Below are 17,226 nucleotides of genomic sequence, written 5' to 3' on the forward strand. Positions count from 1 at the left end.
CCTCCATGTGACTCCACTGAGCTTGGTAAGGAAGGGAAGAGTCCCTGTTCCAATCTGTAAAATAATAATGAGATGGTAATTTCAGGATAATCAAAAGATAAAACTGGTAAAGTGTTTTGCATATGCTGACTTTCTTATGAAATGGAGCATTCAAACAATACTGAGTTTTCACACATACACACTGTTTTGAATTTTCTGCCTAAACATGGGAAACATTAGTGATGCAAATTGTTCTGAGCCCTGAAGCTGACGTTTCTAGCTTGGTGATTAAGGATAGATGACAGAGAGGGGATTTCCTGACTATAGCTGAGCTACTCTGAGGAATTTTTAACCCATAGTTCCTGCTTAGGAACAAAAGAATAAGTTGAATCTTTTATTTTTCCTGGTATATGATTTAGGGGCCTTGTTAAAAATTAATTACATACCCCACCATGATAAAATCCCACTAGAACTTGACCCATGGAAGACTAACATCACATTTTTCTTTTGAACTATTTTTGCAAAGGACCTAATCTCTCCCTAAACAAATTAGAGGAACATACTTATCAGAAGGGTAAAACAGTGGGATTATTTGAAAAGGAGCTTCATTATTTACAATAGCCAGGACATGGAAGCAACCTAAGTGTCCATCGACAGATGAATGATTAAAGAAGATGTGGCACATATATACAATGGAATATTTCTCAGCCACAAAAAGAAACAAAGTTGAGTTATTTGTAGTGAGGTGTATGGACCTAGAGTCTGTCATACAGAGTGAAGTAAGTCAGAAAGAGAAAAACAAATACCATAAGCTAACACATATATATGGAATCTAAAAAAAAAAAAAAAGGTTCTGAAGAACCTAGGGGCAGGACAGGAATAAAGACGTAGAGAATGGACTTGAGGACACGGGGAAGGGGAAGGGTAAGCTGGGACGAAGTGAGAGAGTGGTATGGACATATATATACTACCAAATGTAAAATAGATAGCTAGTGGGAAGCAGCCGCATAGCACAGGGAGATCAGCTCAGTGCTTTGTGACCACCTAGAGCGACGGGATAGGGAGGGTGGGAGGGAAACACAAGAGGGAGGAGATATGGGAACATATGTATATGTATAGCTGATTCACTTTGTTATAAAGCAGAAACTAACACACCATTGTAAAGCAATTATACTCCAATAAAGATGTTTAAAAAAAAAGGAGTTTCATAAAAGGATTTCTTATCCCTTAATGTATATTTGGAGACATATCACAGGAAAGGAAGGAGTTATGTTGGCCTACCTTGCTTAAGAATAATTGTCCCATATTATTATCCTTTGTTTCCATGAAAAGAAGTCACTGAATCATTATATAGTCAGTGTCTGAAGGTTCAGTCCATGGAAAGAGTTCTCCAAAATCTAATATAATACCATATTGCTCTCTTTTCTGATTCTTAGTTCCACTTTTCTTTTTTAGGTTCTATTTCTGATACAGAATTAGTGCCCAAACTGACTCCTACTAGCCCTTAGAAATCAATAATGCCATTACTTAATATATTTATAAAGCAATAAACATAGAGCCAAGTAAGAATAAAGATAACTTTTTTTGCATTTTTCACATTTTTGAAGCAATATTGAGTATTAAGATCAATGATAATGTAATAAAAAATAAGGCAAGAATAAGAGGAAAACAACATATACATATTTTCAAAATAAAATATTAAAAATTTAGTTGCACTAATATTTAAAAAATTTAGATATGTGTCAGTTTTTTCATTTTCTTGTTTACAGTAGTAAAAACCTCAAATAAAAGATATATTTAATGACTCATTAAAGTGTATAACAAACTTGAAACTTAACATTCTTATTTGATTAATTTTTCTGAAACATTAGAAAGGAAATTGATAGGTGTAGCAGCCAGACAAATAACTTCTAATTTGTGATAAATGAGACAAATCTCTTCAAAGGAAATATAGTTTCCAAATCAAATCAATAACCCATTTTAGTTAAATTTTTTTCCATTAAAAGTGAAATTAGTAGTGAGTGTCAGCCAGCATGCCAATATTTCAACTTTATCTGAAACTGGTACTTTCTGAAAGTATAATGTCTGCCAGTAGAACGGACTGGGAACTTTCTATTAGGTTAGCCATCAAGTCAGGGATTGAAGACATCTTTCATTTCTTCCAGAAGAAATTATAGCTCTCTAGTGAGAACACAATTTATCAACAAGCATCTAACAAAAGTAATCAGATACATCCTTCTTGGCTTTAGTCAAATTTCTGCAAAGTTAAATATGTAAAACCTAAATTTAGTGCTTAAACATATGTACACAACCATGCTTTTACAGAAATGTGCTTCTATACTAGACAAAAATAATAGGTCTGAGAGGTGACCAAACCCATTACCTAAGTCGCCTCAATAGATGCAGCAGCAAATACGAAATTGCAGAGCTATCAGTCTCCATGTGGCTGAATAAGCATCAGATAGACCACTCCCAAGCTAAGCAAATCCATGACATTTAGATCAGTGCTCTACTCAATGACTGTGCAAAGTATTTGATGATGATTATGCCAACTTTTAACCTATTTAGTATGAACTGTAATTTGCATAAAATAATGTATGATATTGTGTTGATAACAACACATCTACATAGTGAATCTAATTTTCTGGGGTTAGACCGAAAAACTTGAGGTTTCTTTTCATTCTTGTTATTGATCTGTCAGCCCTCCAAGTTTCAGGTTTATTTTCTGCCAATATGCTGTCAAACACTAGGCAGGTTAGGAAGATGATATTTTTCAAACATTGAGCTTCATAGAGAAAAGGGGTCTATAAAATTCCCAAGTAACAGTATTACTATTCATAATGTATCATAACAGAAGAGAAATAATATTCACTGAAATTAAAAGGAGATGGTCTAAATTTGATAGCAGAAAATGATTTTAAATGGATTAACTAATAAACCCTTGAGTGTTTCTGAGCATATTACAGTAAATGCTCCATACACAATACCAAAAATTAAAAGATAATAATTTACTCTTACAAGTAATGATTTATTTTATTTTACTTGGTTTTGTAGGCTGTGAATTTATGTTCAGCTTTTTACTCTCATGGATTTGGAAGGAAAAGAACTGCTGATTGCCCTTTTCTCACTCTTTCTGCCTCCATTTTCTGGTTTGAATAAAAAACTTTTCTGCTTAAGAGTTAGATACAAGTATTTGTATTTTTATGATATGCTATCAAAATGTTTTAATTCACTAATATATTCACTCAAAAAAACAATTTTTTTATTGGGCACCTGTTCTGTGTCAGGAATGTCCTGTTATCTATAAGGTGTGTATTAGAAGATGCCACATGATCAGGTCCAGTACATAATTTGTGGGTGCAGTGCAAATAGAAAAATGTGAGGACCTTTGTACAAAATTTATTAAGAATTTTAGAAGAACTAACCAAGGGTAGGGAACCTGTTCAGACTGCATGCCCATGAAGCCAGCCCCACATATGACTTTAGCACTGAAACTTCATTACTCTTTTCAGTGTGAAAAAAAAAATGATGAATGTGCATTTAGAATGCTTTTGAACTATGAAATTAATAGAATAAGGCAATATGAGTCACTGGCAGTATGAGTGTTTGCATTTTTTTGCACATTTATTTATTTAATTCAGAAGCACAAGTTTCTAGGGAGAGCCAGTAATGCATTTTCATAATGTTGTTACCCAAATACTTTATTTTTCTGCTTACAGAACTGAATACTTCAGAGATTAAGAAGCACAAGCGGTAGCCTCTGTAATATGATTCTAGAGCCCATTCCATGTTAAGAATAACACCTTCCTCTGATATGGGTAAACAGCTAATGAAACAGGCTGCCTACAATACCTGTAGTGTCAAGTACCGAAGTACTGTCAGCTATAAGCACAGTAGGAGAAGGACTTCATCGCTAGAAAACAAATCAGAGCCAGAAAAAAATTAATATAAACCGCATTTGATTGGTTCAACAAATATTAATTGAACACCTCCAATGTATCGGGTACTCTTCCATGGGTCAGGTGTACATCTGTGACCAAAACAGATAAAGGCCTTCACCCTCATGGAACTCACACCTTAATAATTGATAGCACGTCAGAAAGTTGACACCCACATGTGAATATGTAATCTTTCTTTGCAACTTATTTCAAAAGAATTTTCTCTTGATAGGCAAACACCTTTAGTTTTTATTTGTTTATTCATTTGACCAAAGTTTACCAAAATAGCCTTTAAGATCCAGGCACTATGCTATGATTTAGAGTTGAATCTATAACTAAACAGTTGTAGTTGTAAATTATGTCATTATTATAAGAAAAGTAACTTTGAATGCACCTGGGCTTATCTCACGATTCTCCATTATCTGTACCTTCAAAAGGCTTAATTGTCTTACCCAGTGATTTCAAATACATGGCATCCATACCACTATTCTCTCTTTTGCCCAAGACAAAAATCACTAGTGAATTTGGGCTCTTTTTTCCAGTGAACTTAAATGAAGCCTCAAAATTCTGCTAAGGTTAACCTTTCAGCTTTCCACAGTCAATCCTATAATTGTCTAATGAGGTGAAACCATTTACCGCTTTTGCCTAAGCCTGGACTTCAAAACCTACAGTTGATTTCTGAATGGTAGGCATACTATTTAGGAAGATTGGTATATCTATTGAGCAAGCTGTATTGTTCAAGGTAAGCTAACTACTATAAAAAGCAGTTCAAAAATCTCTTTGGCTTAATACCATAAAATTAATTTTTCATTCTCTTTACAGTCCTAAGCAGAGGAGATCTAGGGCTCCACCCCATGCAGTTAGGCCTATAAGTAGCATATTTTATTTATGCCCACATTCCTTTGGTCAGAACTCAATCATGTGACCATTCTCCCCAGCTGCAAGGGAGGCTAGGAAGTGTAATCTACCTATGTGCCTAAGAGAGAAATAAAATGAGGTGTGGGGAATACTGACATACCTCAGAGATATTCAGTCCCAGACCACCACAATAAAGCAAATATAGCAATAAAATGAATTACGTGAATTTTTGGTTTCCTAGTGCATATAAAAGTTATGTTAACACTATACTGTAGTCCATTAAGTGGCAATAGTATTATGTCTAAAAACAAACCAATATAAATACCTTAATTTAAAAATACTTACCACGGGTAAGGGTGGGGGAAGGCATAGTTAGGGAGTTTGGGATTGACATGTACACACTGCTATATTTAAAATGGATAACCAACAAGGACCTACTGTATAGCATAAGGAACTCTGCTCAATATTATATAACAATCTAAATGGGAAAATAATTTTAAAAAAAGAATAGATACATGTATATGTATAACTGAATCACTTTGCTGTACACCTGAAACTGTCACAACATTGTTAATCAACTATACTCCAATAAAAAATAAAAAGTTAAAAAAAAATAAAAATACTTTATTGTTAAAAATGCTAACCATCGGGCTTCCCTGGTGGCGCAGTGGTTGAGAGTCCGCCTGCTGATGCAGGGGACACGGGTTCGTGCCCTGGTCCGGGAAGAGCCCACATGCCGCAGAGCGGCTGGGCCCGTGGGCCGTGGCCGCTGAGCCTGCGTGTCCGGAGCCTGTGCTCTGCAACGTCTCCCGTGACAGTTGAAGGTACAGATAAGGGCCATGACAGTGAGAGGCCCGCGTACCGCAAAAAAAAAAAAAAAATGGTAACCATCATCTGAGCCTTCAGCAAGTTGTAGTGGTAACATCAAAGATCATCGTGGTGATCAGAGATCATCATAACAAATATAATAATTATTGAAAAAGCTTGAAATATTGTGAGAATTACCAATATGTGACTCAGAGACATGAAGTGAGAAAATGATGTTGGAAAATAGAGCAATCAACTTGCTCAGTGCAGAGTTGTCACAAACCATCAATTTATAAAAAAACGCAATAAATTAGAATGCAATAAAATGAGGTACACCTGTAAATAACGTGTCTGTACCACATCAGCCTCAAGCAGGGTGAGATGATGATGGATTTTGAAAATATGAACTTAATTGACTGCCAATAAATAATTCTCAGCTTATAGAACTCAGACAATTAAAAATACTTTGAATTTGGTGTCAGTGACCAGTACCTCTAAATACTGCTAAATCTGTGTAAGACTGTCCTTTGCCATGAAAATACTATTATTGTTTGGACCAATAGTTACTGTTAGAAATGTTTAGTTTGTAGTTTTATTATAGTTATAAAATTTGGGTACTTTTTTTTTTCTTCTTTTTCCTATGTGAACCCATTGAAGCCCTATTTAAATGTAAGTCTAAATCTAAGGAAGCTGAATCCTTTTTAGATCAACTTGGGTCTCCAAATTCAATTAGGACTGGGAGTCTGGTTTGATATTCTATTTCTGGGGCTAGTTAGGCCTGTCAACCAGTAATAAACTTCTTGGAAGTCCTGAAATAATATTTCCCAATTTTCTCAAAAATGATAGAATTTTTCAGAACCATTAAGACAATACCCAATGAGAGTGAATTTGATTCCCATAGGTTTATTTCACAGGATTTTGGTGGAAATAAAGGGCCTACATCTAAAGAACAAAACAACAATAAAAACCCTGTGTCTGGTATTTCATAATGAAATAAGATATTTTCAAGCTGGAAAGAATCCTAGAGATGATAAAGTGTGTTGATGTGCATTCTGGAATCCACAGACTTTTGTCCCTTCTAACTCTCTGGTGTGGCTCAGAAATGAGGCTTGGACAGTGCCAAATTCTGCTTACTGTTTTCCAGCCCTTAGAAATCAGTTGTTGATCAATGTTCTGCATCTCTACTCCTTGGGTCTGACTATCACGGAAGAATAAGTTGATTGAAATCACTGGGCAAAAAATGTAAAAAATGATCTGCTCAGTGTAGTATACAGGAGGAAAAAGACAGCAGGTGGCAGTGTGTGTGTGACAGGCTGTTTTCTAAATAAAACACAAACTACATCTGTGGACACTGCCAAGAGGAGAAAGTGGCTGTTGAAAATCATCTACTCCAACATAAAAGGCCCAGGGAACAATGTTTTTAAGATTAAAAACATCACTGATTTTTTTTTGCCATTTGCAATGGGAAAATCTTGTTTTGAAGAATACAACAGTGAGAGTCCCTATGTGATAAACCACATTTTCGATTAAGTTGATTAGAAGGCTGGAAAGGAGGCAAAGTATACCAATTTCAAACACAAATTTTAATTTAGTCTCGACATTCCATCATGATAGTGCTTTATTGCATTTTCTGAAATTTAATTCAAAAAGGAAACTCTATTCACAGAGAAAGAATAAAAGAAATCTTACACAAATATTGTATTTTCTGGTAAAAATACATAACAAAATTTCTATTTTATTTGTGTCAAAGGATAATTTTTCCTGTATTAATATTCATGCAAAATAGCAAGCCCACCACTGATCCAATCCAATGCCCCCACCATAAAGGCAAGAAAACAGATATCTGAAAAGTAACCCAGCAGGACCCGATGGGGCCTTCCCAGCACAGACCCCTCCCCCATATCCTCTCCAGTAGCTCCTCTCTGAACTACCTAGATAATAGTATCTGATGCACACTTCCTGAGTTGTTTTATAGATGCTAAAACCCCCATCAAATGGAAGAAATTAGCTACTTGATGACCATGAGCACATAGCCCCCAGGCCTACTGGTGCCTAAGGATTGAAAATGTTAACCTCTGTGGCACTGCCCTGTGACATCACCATCAACCAATCAGAGAACTGTGCACTAGCTGATCACACACCCTGGGATACCCTCCCTCACCTTGCGTTTAAAAATGCTTTGCTAGGGCTTCCCTGGTGGCGCAGTGGTGGAGAGTCCGCCTGCTGATGCGGGGGACATGGGTTCATGCCCTGGTCCGGGAAGATCCCACATGCCGCGGAGCGGCTGGGCCCGTGAGCCATGGCCGCTGAGCCTGCGCGTCCGGAGCCTGTGCTCCGCAACAGGAGAGGCCACAACAGTGAGAGGCCCGCGTATCGCAAAAAAATAAATAAATAAATAAAATGCTTTGCTAAAATTCATGGGGGAGTTTGGGCTTTGTGAGCACTAGCTGTCCCAAACTCCTTGCTTCGCCCTGCGATAAACACTACACTTTCCTTCACCACAACCCAGTGTCAGTAGGTGGGCTTTACTGTGTGCAAGCGGACACAGTTTGGTTCGGAAACAGGAGGAGTTAAATATTTTCTCAAAGCCACAAAATGAACTTATACAACTGAAATTAGTAAGTGAGTCTCCAGAATGTGAATCCACAATTCTTACTACTGAAATTAATAAGCGAGATTTTTTTGAGTGTTGTTTTGTGTCTGTAGCCAGCAGATGATGGCTACTCATTATAATTTTCATATATTCTAATTTGTACATTTTTTACATTAAATTACATTTTAGATATGAACTGTAAGTCCAGGTATACAAGATAAAATGAATACGAACTCATTAAATCTTCTCCAGTAGTGTTTTAAAGAACACCTCTGGAAATATGGAATAGATATTTTTAATACAAGAAAAGTGTGATGATCCTGGTATCTAACAGTAAAGAATGAGATAGGTTACCCACTTCTCAAAATTCAGATGTATGATTCTAAGAGGATTGCCCAATGAGACAATATGCTATAATCACGGTTAAAGGGGAAAAATCAAAATACCAGTTCCTAAAATTAGGGAAACTAATATTAGCCTTATAAAATAAATCATCTCTGTAGCACAGAAGTGAATTATTATATTAGTCCAGTACTCAATTTTCAGGGATAAAAGTGTGCAGAATGCATGAATAGAATAGTCTCCTCTAGCATAGTAGCAACTACTGAGAAATGGAAAGAACTGACCATTTATCTTGAGTAAACCTGTATGGCACTCAAATCCATTCCCTTTGTTTGTAAAAACATACTCCTTACCCTTGAGGATTAATTCCTTGGGCATTCATGGTCTAGCTGGGGAGACAGATATATTTGAAATAATAACTGATACTTCCCCCTTTTCCAGTATTTCTGGCTCTCCCCTCTATTTGCACAATAATCTGATCTTGTAGCATACAAGCTTCAAGGAAGATTGATTACCATAGAAAATATAAGTATGTTTTAGTTTCAAAAGTCTACCCTCTGACAGGACTCAGGGCAAGGAAAAAACCCAGTGAGTTAGAATTAAATTCCCTGCCCTCAAGACAGAATAAAAGTTCCACAGCGTAGAAGGAGGAGAAATCAGGCAAACAGGAAGGGAGGAAGTTGGCTATGGAGAGTTGATACCTTGGTAAAGCCTAAGATAGTGTAACCAGACCTCAAAAGATCCTGCTGCAATGAGAAAAATTAATAGGCAAAGGCCACTCTGCTTTCAGCTGAGTTCCAATTTAAATCATCTTATTCTGTAATCTACCTGGTAGCAACAAAGGGCAGCTGCATGCCCTTCTGATGGTTGTAAACTCCACAGTTCTAGGGCGTTACTACTCACATAGATACTGATAAGAATGGCACCCTCTGGGGTTGTGTCTCCATATGCAACAACTCTAGAAACCTCATGGAGCCAAGGTAGCCCTTGAAGACTGCCCAGTCACCATCATGGTACAGTCCTTGTGCTGTGAAGTCATGATATTGTATATGTCCTTCCTCCTAGTATCTGGTAAGCTTCTTCTCTGATGGTTGTCAGCAGCACCTCACCCACTGACCATCAAGCAGGATGTCTGTACCCTAAAACTTTACTTGGTCCACCATCCAACCTACCTTCCATTCATTATTCAAGGACACATACAGTTACAAAATTCTATTATAGAAGGAAGAACAAAGAGGATGGAAATGCCTATGTTCATGATGAAGGATCAGGAAAGTTTTTAAGAATTGTAATCTGAGTTTTCTATCTTGAGGAAGTTTTGTAGCTTGTCAACAGTTTACTACAACAACAACCATGAACATTTTCTGTATCCTTTTACCCACCAAACATTTTTCTAAATGCTTTAGAAAAGATTAGTATACACCATATAGAGTGGTACACCATTTAAACTAAGAATACAAGTGTTGATTAAAAGTGAAGTCTCTGGGATCAGGCTGCCTGGATTTGTATCCTGGCATGCACTTCTTAATAGCTCTGAAATCTCTGGCAAATTTCTTATCTTCTGTGTGTCTCAGTTTCCTCATCTGTAAAATGTAGTGGCATGAGAGATATTAAAAAGATACAAATCAAACTTCTAGTGATGAAAACACTATATCTAGGGTAAAAAAATATACTAGTATGGGGCAAACAATGAATTGGAATTACAAAATAAAAGGTTAGTGAACTTGAAGACATAGCAATAGAAAACCATAAAAAGTGAATCAGAGAGAAAAAGAGACTAAAAACAAATTCACAGAGCATCAGTGAGCTGTAAGACAACTTATGAAGTATATACATGTAACAGTAATTAGAGTCCTTGAAGAAGAAGGATGGGGTGAGAAAAAATATTTGATGAACTAATGACTCAAAAATATCCAAATTTGATGAAAATTATAAGCCCATAAATCCAAGGAGCTCTAGTAATCCCAAACACAAGAAACAAATAAAATTACTAGTGAGGCACATCAAAATCAAATTGCTTAAAATAGTGATAAAGAAAAATCTTAAAAGCAGTCAGAGAAAAAAGACAAAATATGTACAGAAAAACAAAGATAAAAATGACTATAGGTTAGATACAAGGCAAGTCAGAAGACAGTGGAATGACATGTTTAAAGTACTGTCAAACTAGAATGAAAGTACCTTTAGAGCTGAAAGTGAAATAAAATGAATGCTTTTCTCCTCAGGCCAGAAGCAGGCAAGCATGACTGCTCTCAGCACTTCAATTGAAATTTGTATTAGAGGTTCTAGGCTGTTTAGGAAGGCAAGAAAAATAAATAAAAGGTATACAGATTTTAAAAGGAAGAAGTAAACTATCCTTATTTGCAGATGATATAATGACTATGTAGAAAACCCTATGGAATCTAAAAGAAAACTACTAGTAAGGCTGAAGGATACAAGAAATATACAAATATCAGTTACATTTCTATATACAATCAAATATTGAATTTTAATGCCATTTACAATAACACTAAAAATAAGGGATGCTTAGGGGTAAATCTTAAAAGATGTAAAAGACCTGTACATTGAAAACTAGAAAACACTGCTGAGAGAAATTAAAGAAGACCTAAGCAAATGGGGGGATTTACTATGTTCATGGAATGAAAGATGTCAATTCCTCCAAGTTGATTTATAGTTTCAATGTAATCCCAATCAAAATCATAGCATGCCTTGACATAGAGATTGAGAAACTGATTCTAATGTTTGTGTACAAATGTAAAGGACCTAAATTAGCTAAAACAATTTTGAAAAAGAAAAAGTTGGCTTAGATTTGGAGTTTCAATAATTGTTATAAAGCCACAGTAATCAAGACAGGGTAGTACTGGGGGCAAACTGATAAACTTTGCTCAATACCTCACCCCACGTATAAAAATTAACTCAAAATGTATTATAGAACTAAATGTAAATCCTAAAATTATAAAACTTCTAGAAGAAAACATCAGAGATAATATTTGTGACCTTGAATTAGGCAGAGTTCTAAAATATGACATGAGCAGCACAATCCATAACATTTTTTTAAATTGATAAATGGGACTTCATCAAAATTAAGAATGTTTGCTCTTCAGAATACATTATTTAAAAAATGAAAACACAACTACAGAATGAAACTATATTTGCCCAAAGAAATATTTGCTAATCACAGATCTGATTAAAGACTTGTATCTGGAATATCTAAAGACCTCTCAAAGCCTAATAATAAAAAAAAAACTGAATTAATTAATTAAAGTGATAGTTTGAACAGACACTTCACCAAGGAAGAAATACAAATGGCAAACAAGTACATGAAAGGGTGTTCAACATCAAATCTCATTAGAGAAATGCAAATTTTAAAAAAATGAGATATTACTAGTATACACCTACTAAAAGTACTAAAAATAAAACACTGACAATACCAAAGACTGGCAAGCTGTTGTGCTACTAGAACTCTTATACACTGTTGGTGGGGATGTAAAAAGGTACAATCACTTTGGAAAACAGTTTGGCAGGCTCTTAAAAAATAAAATACACACCTATCGTATGATTCATTCATCCTACTCCTTGGTATTTATCTAAGAGAAATGAAAGTACATCCATACACAGACTTGAACATGAATGTTCACAGAAGCTTTATTTGTAGGAGCTAAAAACTGGAACAAACTCAAATGTCCCTAAACAAATGAATGGGTAAACAAATTGTAGTGCATCTATACAACGGATTACTGCACAGCAAGAAAAAGATATGAACTACTGATCCATGCAGCAACATAGGTGAATCTCAGAATAATTATGCTGAGTGAAAGAAGCCAGATGGAAAAGAATATATAGTATGATTCCATTTATGTATCATTCTTTAAAAAGACAACTAATTTACAGTGCCATAAAACAGATTAGTGATTAGGTACAGGCTGGGGAAGGCAGGAGTGAGGGACTACAAGAAGCATTAGAAAATTTAGGGGGTGACAGATACATTCATTATCTTGATTGTGGTGATGGTTTCATTGCTTATATTTATGTTAAAACTTATCAAATTGTGCACTTTACATATATGTGGACTTTACTGCATGTCAATTACACCTCAATAAAGTTGTTTAAGAAAATAAGAATTTATAGTACCACCAAGATGACTTAGAAAGGCACAGAGAGACAGACCTATTTCCCAGGGAACCTAAATACAAGATTTTTTTCTCCATTCATGAAATAAAGGCCCTCAATCATATGTGACAACTATGTAAGGAGATGCAAATACACAAAATTTTCTTTCTGAAACACCTAACTGTCAGAAAGGTAATACAATGCTGGGATAAGCAAATTGAGCCTTTATTAAGTACAAAGATTTATTCTTTTTCTCATGTTAACTCTCTGAAAGTTAATTAAACACCCACTACTGGATCTGGCCTGTCATTCATTCCACTGCTAGTATGGGAGTTCCCAGGCAGCTGAGGCCACACAGGGCAGAGATGCTAACAATTTACATATCATATTAAGCATGTGATGACAGAATTGCTGGGCAAGTTTAATTCCTCATTCCACATGTACTCCAAAGGTGCAGGATAGAACAGGAAAGTGCATTTAATATGCTCCATGGGGAAATATACTTTACAGAGCACTCCAGAAATTCCCTTATTTAAAATAAACACATAATCTGGGGAGAGACTCAAAATCTGTAATGGTGTTGCCTCTGGGGACTAGAAACAAGAGAATAGGAGGAAGGTTTACTTTGGCATATGGCTTTTTATATCCTTGGAAGTTGTTGTGAACAATTTACATTTTCAAGAGAAAAATAAGTAATAAAAAATTTTAAATGAAGTACATCTCTGCCACTGGGATTACTGTTGCTGGGTCAATCCTGAAGAATGGGTCTACTACTAGGTCTCCCCTCTTCAGATCAAAAGAGTTTCATTTAAATTTTTATTTTTTTTAATTTGCTACTGCTTCTACAAATCCTATTTGACATATTCAATTGGTGTACCACTTGCAGGGATAATTGAGGGATGGTGGCTGGTAACCTTGAAATTGCAAATCGGGGTCAGATGTAAATTATTAATGCTTAGTGTGACTCCCTCCCCCTGCCTTTAATAGCTGTGGAAACATGGGTTAATCCAACAGATTGTTTTCCATCTATAACTTGAGGACTACCTTTACCCTTTTATGTAGTCATAGCTAATTTACATTCACTTAGCATCTTTCGAAAATATTCATTATATACAGCATTAATGTTAAATGCTTTCCATAGAGAAACAAAATGTGCACTGTTATCCATCCTCAGACATTTCATTGAAAGATATTTTTCCCTATCATTTAGTAACTTTACATCCTATTAGAAAAGCTTCCAAAATGTTAGCAGGAATACATTATCTGATCAAATACCTCTTACTTTCAATTTTTCATATGTATCAAGTGAAGAATGGTATAAATGTTCTTTGTATATTATCTCATGATAAATTTTACTGGAGGAAAAAAACTTATATTCAAAAAAACCTAATTAGAGACTTCAATCTATCCACATACAAACACCAACAAGAAAAGCAGTATTTGTGCTTAACCTAGCCATTTTCTTTAGAAAACATAAAGAAAAAAGAATTTGAAAAACATGAAAGAAATATGTTAAATTATTCTTTACAAACCTTCACAAACCCAGGTTATACATAATAATGGTATAATCTCCCTTACAGGACTTGTGAACTCTTTTAACAATAATGTATTACTTTTCTTTACAAGTTCATCAAAAGGAATTTTAGTATATAAATTAAACTGGTCAGTGGCTAAAGTTCCAAGAGCAATTATTGTACCAAATCTATTACCAATTATTCTCAGACATATCTGGTTTCAAAATCAGACTATATCACTGACTAAATCTGCAACTTTGAACAAGAAATGTAACCTTTATGATGCTAAATTTTCTCAACTATAAAATGGGGACAGTAATCTATGCATCATAGGTTTATTGTAAGATTTAAATTAGATGATACATGTAAGATGCCTGATATGGTAAGTATTCAACTAATGTTCTTATCTTACCCTTCAGTGTTATAAGCAGCAGACCCAGCTCAGCCAGTATTTTTTTAAATGAAAGAATTAATACTTCCCTTTCTGTTAATGGTTTAATCTTACCAAACAAGTTTAGTTTAATGGGTCATTACTAGATCACAAATATATATTTATATAGTTTTTGCATTCAGTAACTTGGATCTTATACATTATATTATTGGAAACACATAGTTTCAAGACATCAACCTTATAAACATATATACCATTTCCTGAGGAGTAGTAGTTCCATATTAACTACATAATATGATTTTATATGTTTAAAACAGCTTTTAGGTTATAAGTTATCACTTCAATACCATAAAACTTCTAAGATCCAAGAAACCATTCACAATCATTTGAGTACACAGACACTATGGGAATAATTTTACAGAGTTAGGCTGAGAAGTGGCAACCTCTTAACCTGAAGAATTTAGTTATCTTGGTGAAAAAAGACCCAAAGTGATTAACTAGCAACCAGAAAAACTCCTTTATAAGGTTTTTTCCAATCAACTCTACTAACACACCCAATAATCAGAAACATACTTTATAAATATTCTACACAAAAAAGGCATAGATATTAAACAGGCTTAAACAACTGTAATCACACTATACTGTCAATAAACTTTTATTAAATGCTTATCAGGTACCAAGCTTTGGAGACCCTAGATTAGAAAGACATACCATTGTCACTCAAGAATCTACTTTCTAGTGGCCAAAGCTATCGAACATGTAAACAGATAATTGTGGCATGTGTAACAAATGCTATGATGAGGCAGACAGTAGAAAATGGTGTAAGAGAGGCACCTGGTCCTGAGCATAGGCTTGGAGAAGGCTTTAAGGACAAGATAGTGCCTGAATTGCATCTTAAAGGATGAGAAGAAGTTAGCAAGTCCAGATGCAGAGAAAAAGCCACCTATACAGACACCTCTAGTACTCTATCTAAATAAATAGCTAGCTTCAGGATGCAATACTAATGAACTATTTGAAAAGCTTCCTTGTTGTTATTAGTAAGAAAGCTTTAAATTAAGCACAATTTCTTTGGAGTCTGACAGACTATTCTCTTACTATATTAAAACTGTAAACATGAGCTGATATAATATGACTGAAAGTGTCACCACACGCATTTCAACCTTTATTAATCCAAAATTGTCAGGTAGCATATTTCAAGAAGCTGTATTAGCACCACCAACAACGAATATAGGCAAGCAGAATTGGAAGATTTACTTCACAAAGAGAAAGCTAGGGGTGTGTTAACTAAAGGAAGAGTATGCATCTAAATGAACTCATTAACAAGAACCTAGCAGCTGCCACAGTACTACTATGAAATGAAGAGCCTATTGAAATAAAAACCACAGGAGAAGACAATTGGACAGGTGGTAAGAAGCATAAGAATATTGTGCTAAGAGTTTTATACTATCTGGATTTCCATTTAGGTCTTTACTCCATTTTGAGTTTATTTTTGTGTATGGTGTTAGGGAATGTTCTAAATTCATTCCCTTACATGTAGCTGTCTAGTTTTCCCAGCACCACTTATTGAAGAGGCTATCTTTTCTCCATTGTATACTCTTGCCTCCTTTATCAAAGATAAGGTGACCATATGTGCATGGGTTTATCTCTGCATTTTCTATCCAGTTCCATTGCTCTATATTTCCCTTTTTGCAACAGTACCATACTGTCTTGATTACTGTAGCTTTGTAGTATAGTCTGAAGTCTGGGAGCCGAATTCCTCCAGCTCCGTTTTTCTTTCTCAAGATTACTTTATCTATTTGGGGTCTTTTGTGTTTCCATACAAAGTGTGAAACTTTTTGCTCTAGTTCTGTGAAAAATGACATTGGTAGTTTGAAAGGGATTGCACTGAATCTGTATATTGCTTTGGGTAGTAGAGTCATTTTCACAATGTTGATTCTTCCAATCCAAGAACATGGTATATCTCTCCATCTGTTTGTATCATCTTTAATTTCTTTCATCAGTGTCTTACAGTTTTCTGCATACAGGTCTTTTGTCTCCTTAGGGTGGTTTATTCCTAGGTATTTTATTCTTTTTGTTGCAGTGGTAAATGGGAGTGTTTCCTTAACTTCACTTTCAGATTTTTCATCATTAGTGTACAGGAATGCCAGAGATTTCTGTGCATTAATTTTGTATCCTGCTACTTTACCAAATTCATTGATTAGCTCTAGTAGTTTTCTGGTAGCATCTTTAGGATTCTCTATGTAGAGTATCATGTCACCTGCAAACACTGACAGTTTTACTTCTTCTTTTCCGATTTGGATTCCGTTCATTTCTTTTTCATCTCTGATTGCTGTGGCTAAAACTTCCAAAATTATGTTGAATAATAGTGGTGAAAGTGGGCAACCTTGTCTTGTTCCTGATCTTAGAGGAAATGGTTTCAGTTTTTCACCATTGAGGATGATGTTGTCTGTGAGGCTGTCGAATATGGCCTTTATTATGTTGACGTAAGTTCTCTCTATGCTTACTTTCTGGAGGGTTTTTATCATAAATTGGTGTTGAATTTTGTCAAAAGATTTTTCTGCATCTATTGAGATGACCATATGGTTTTTCTCCTTCAATTTGTTAATATGGTGTATCACGTTGATTGATTTGTATATATTGAAGAATCCTTGCATTCCTGGGATAAACCCCACTTGATCATGGTGTATGATCCTTTTA

Source organism: Grampus griseus (genome assembly GCF_964374135.1).
Source record: "Grampus griseus genome assembly, chromosome: 4".
Taxonomy (NCBI): domain Eukaryota; kingdom Metazoa; phylum Chordata; class Mammalia; order Artiodactyla; family Delphinidae; genus Grampus; species Grampus griseus.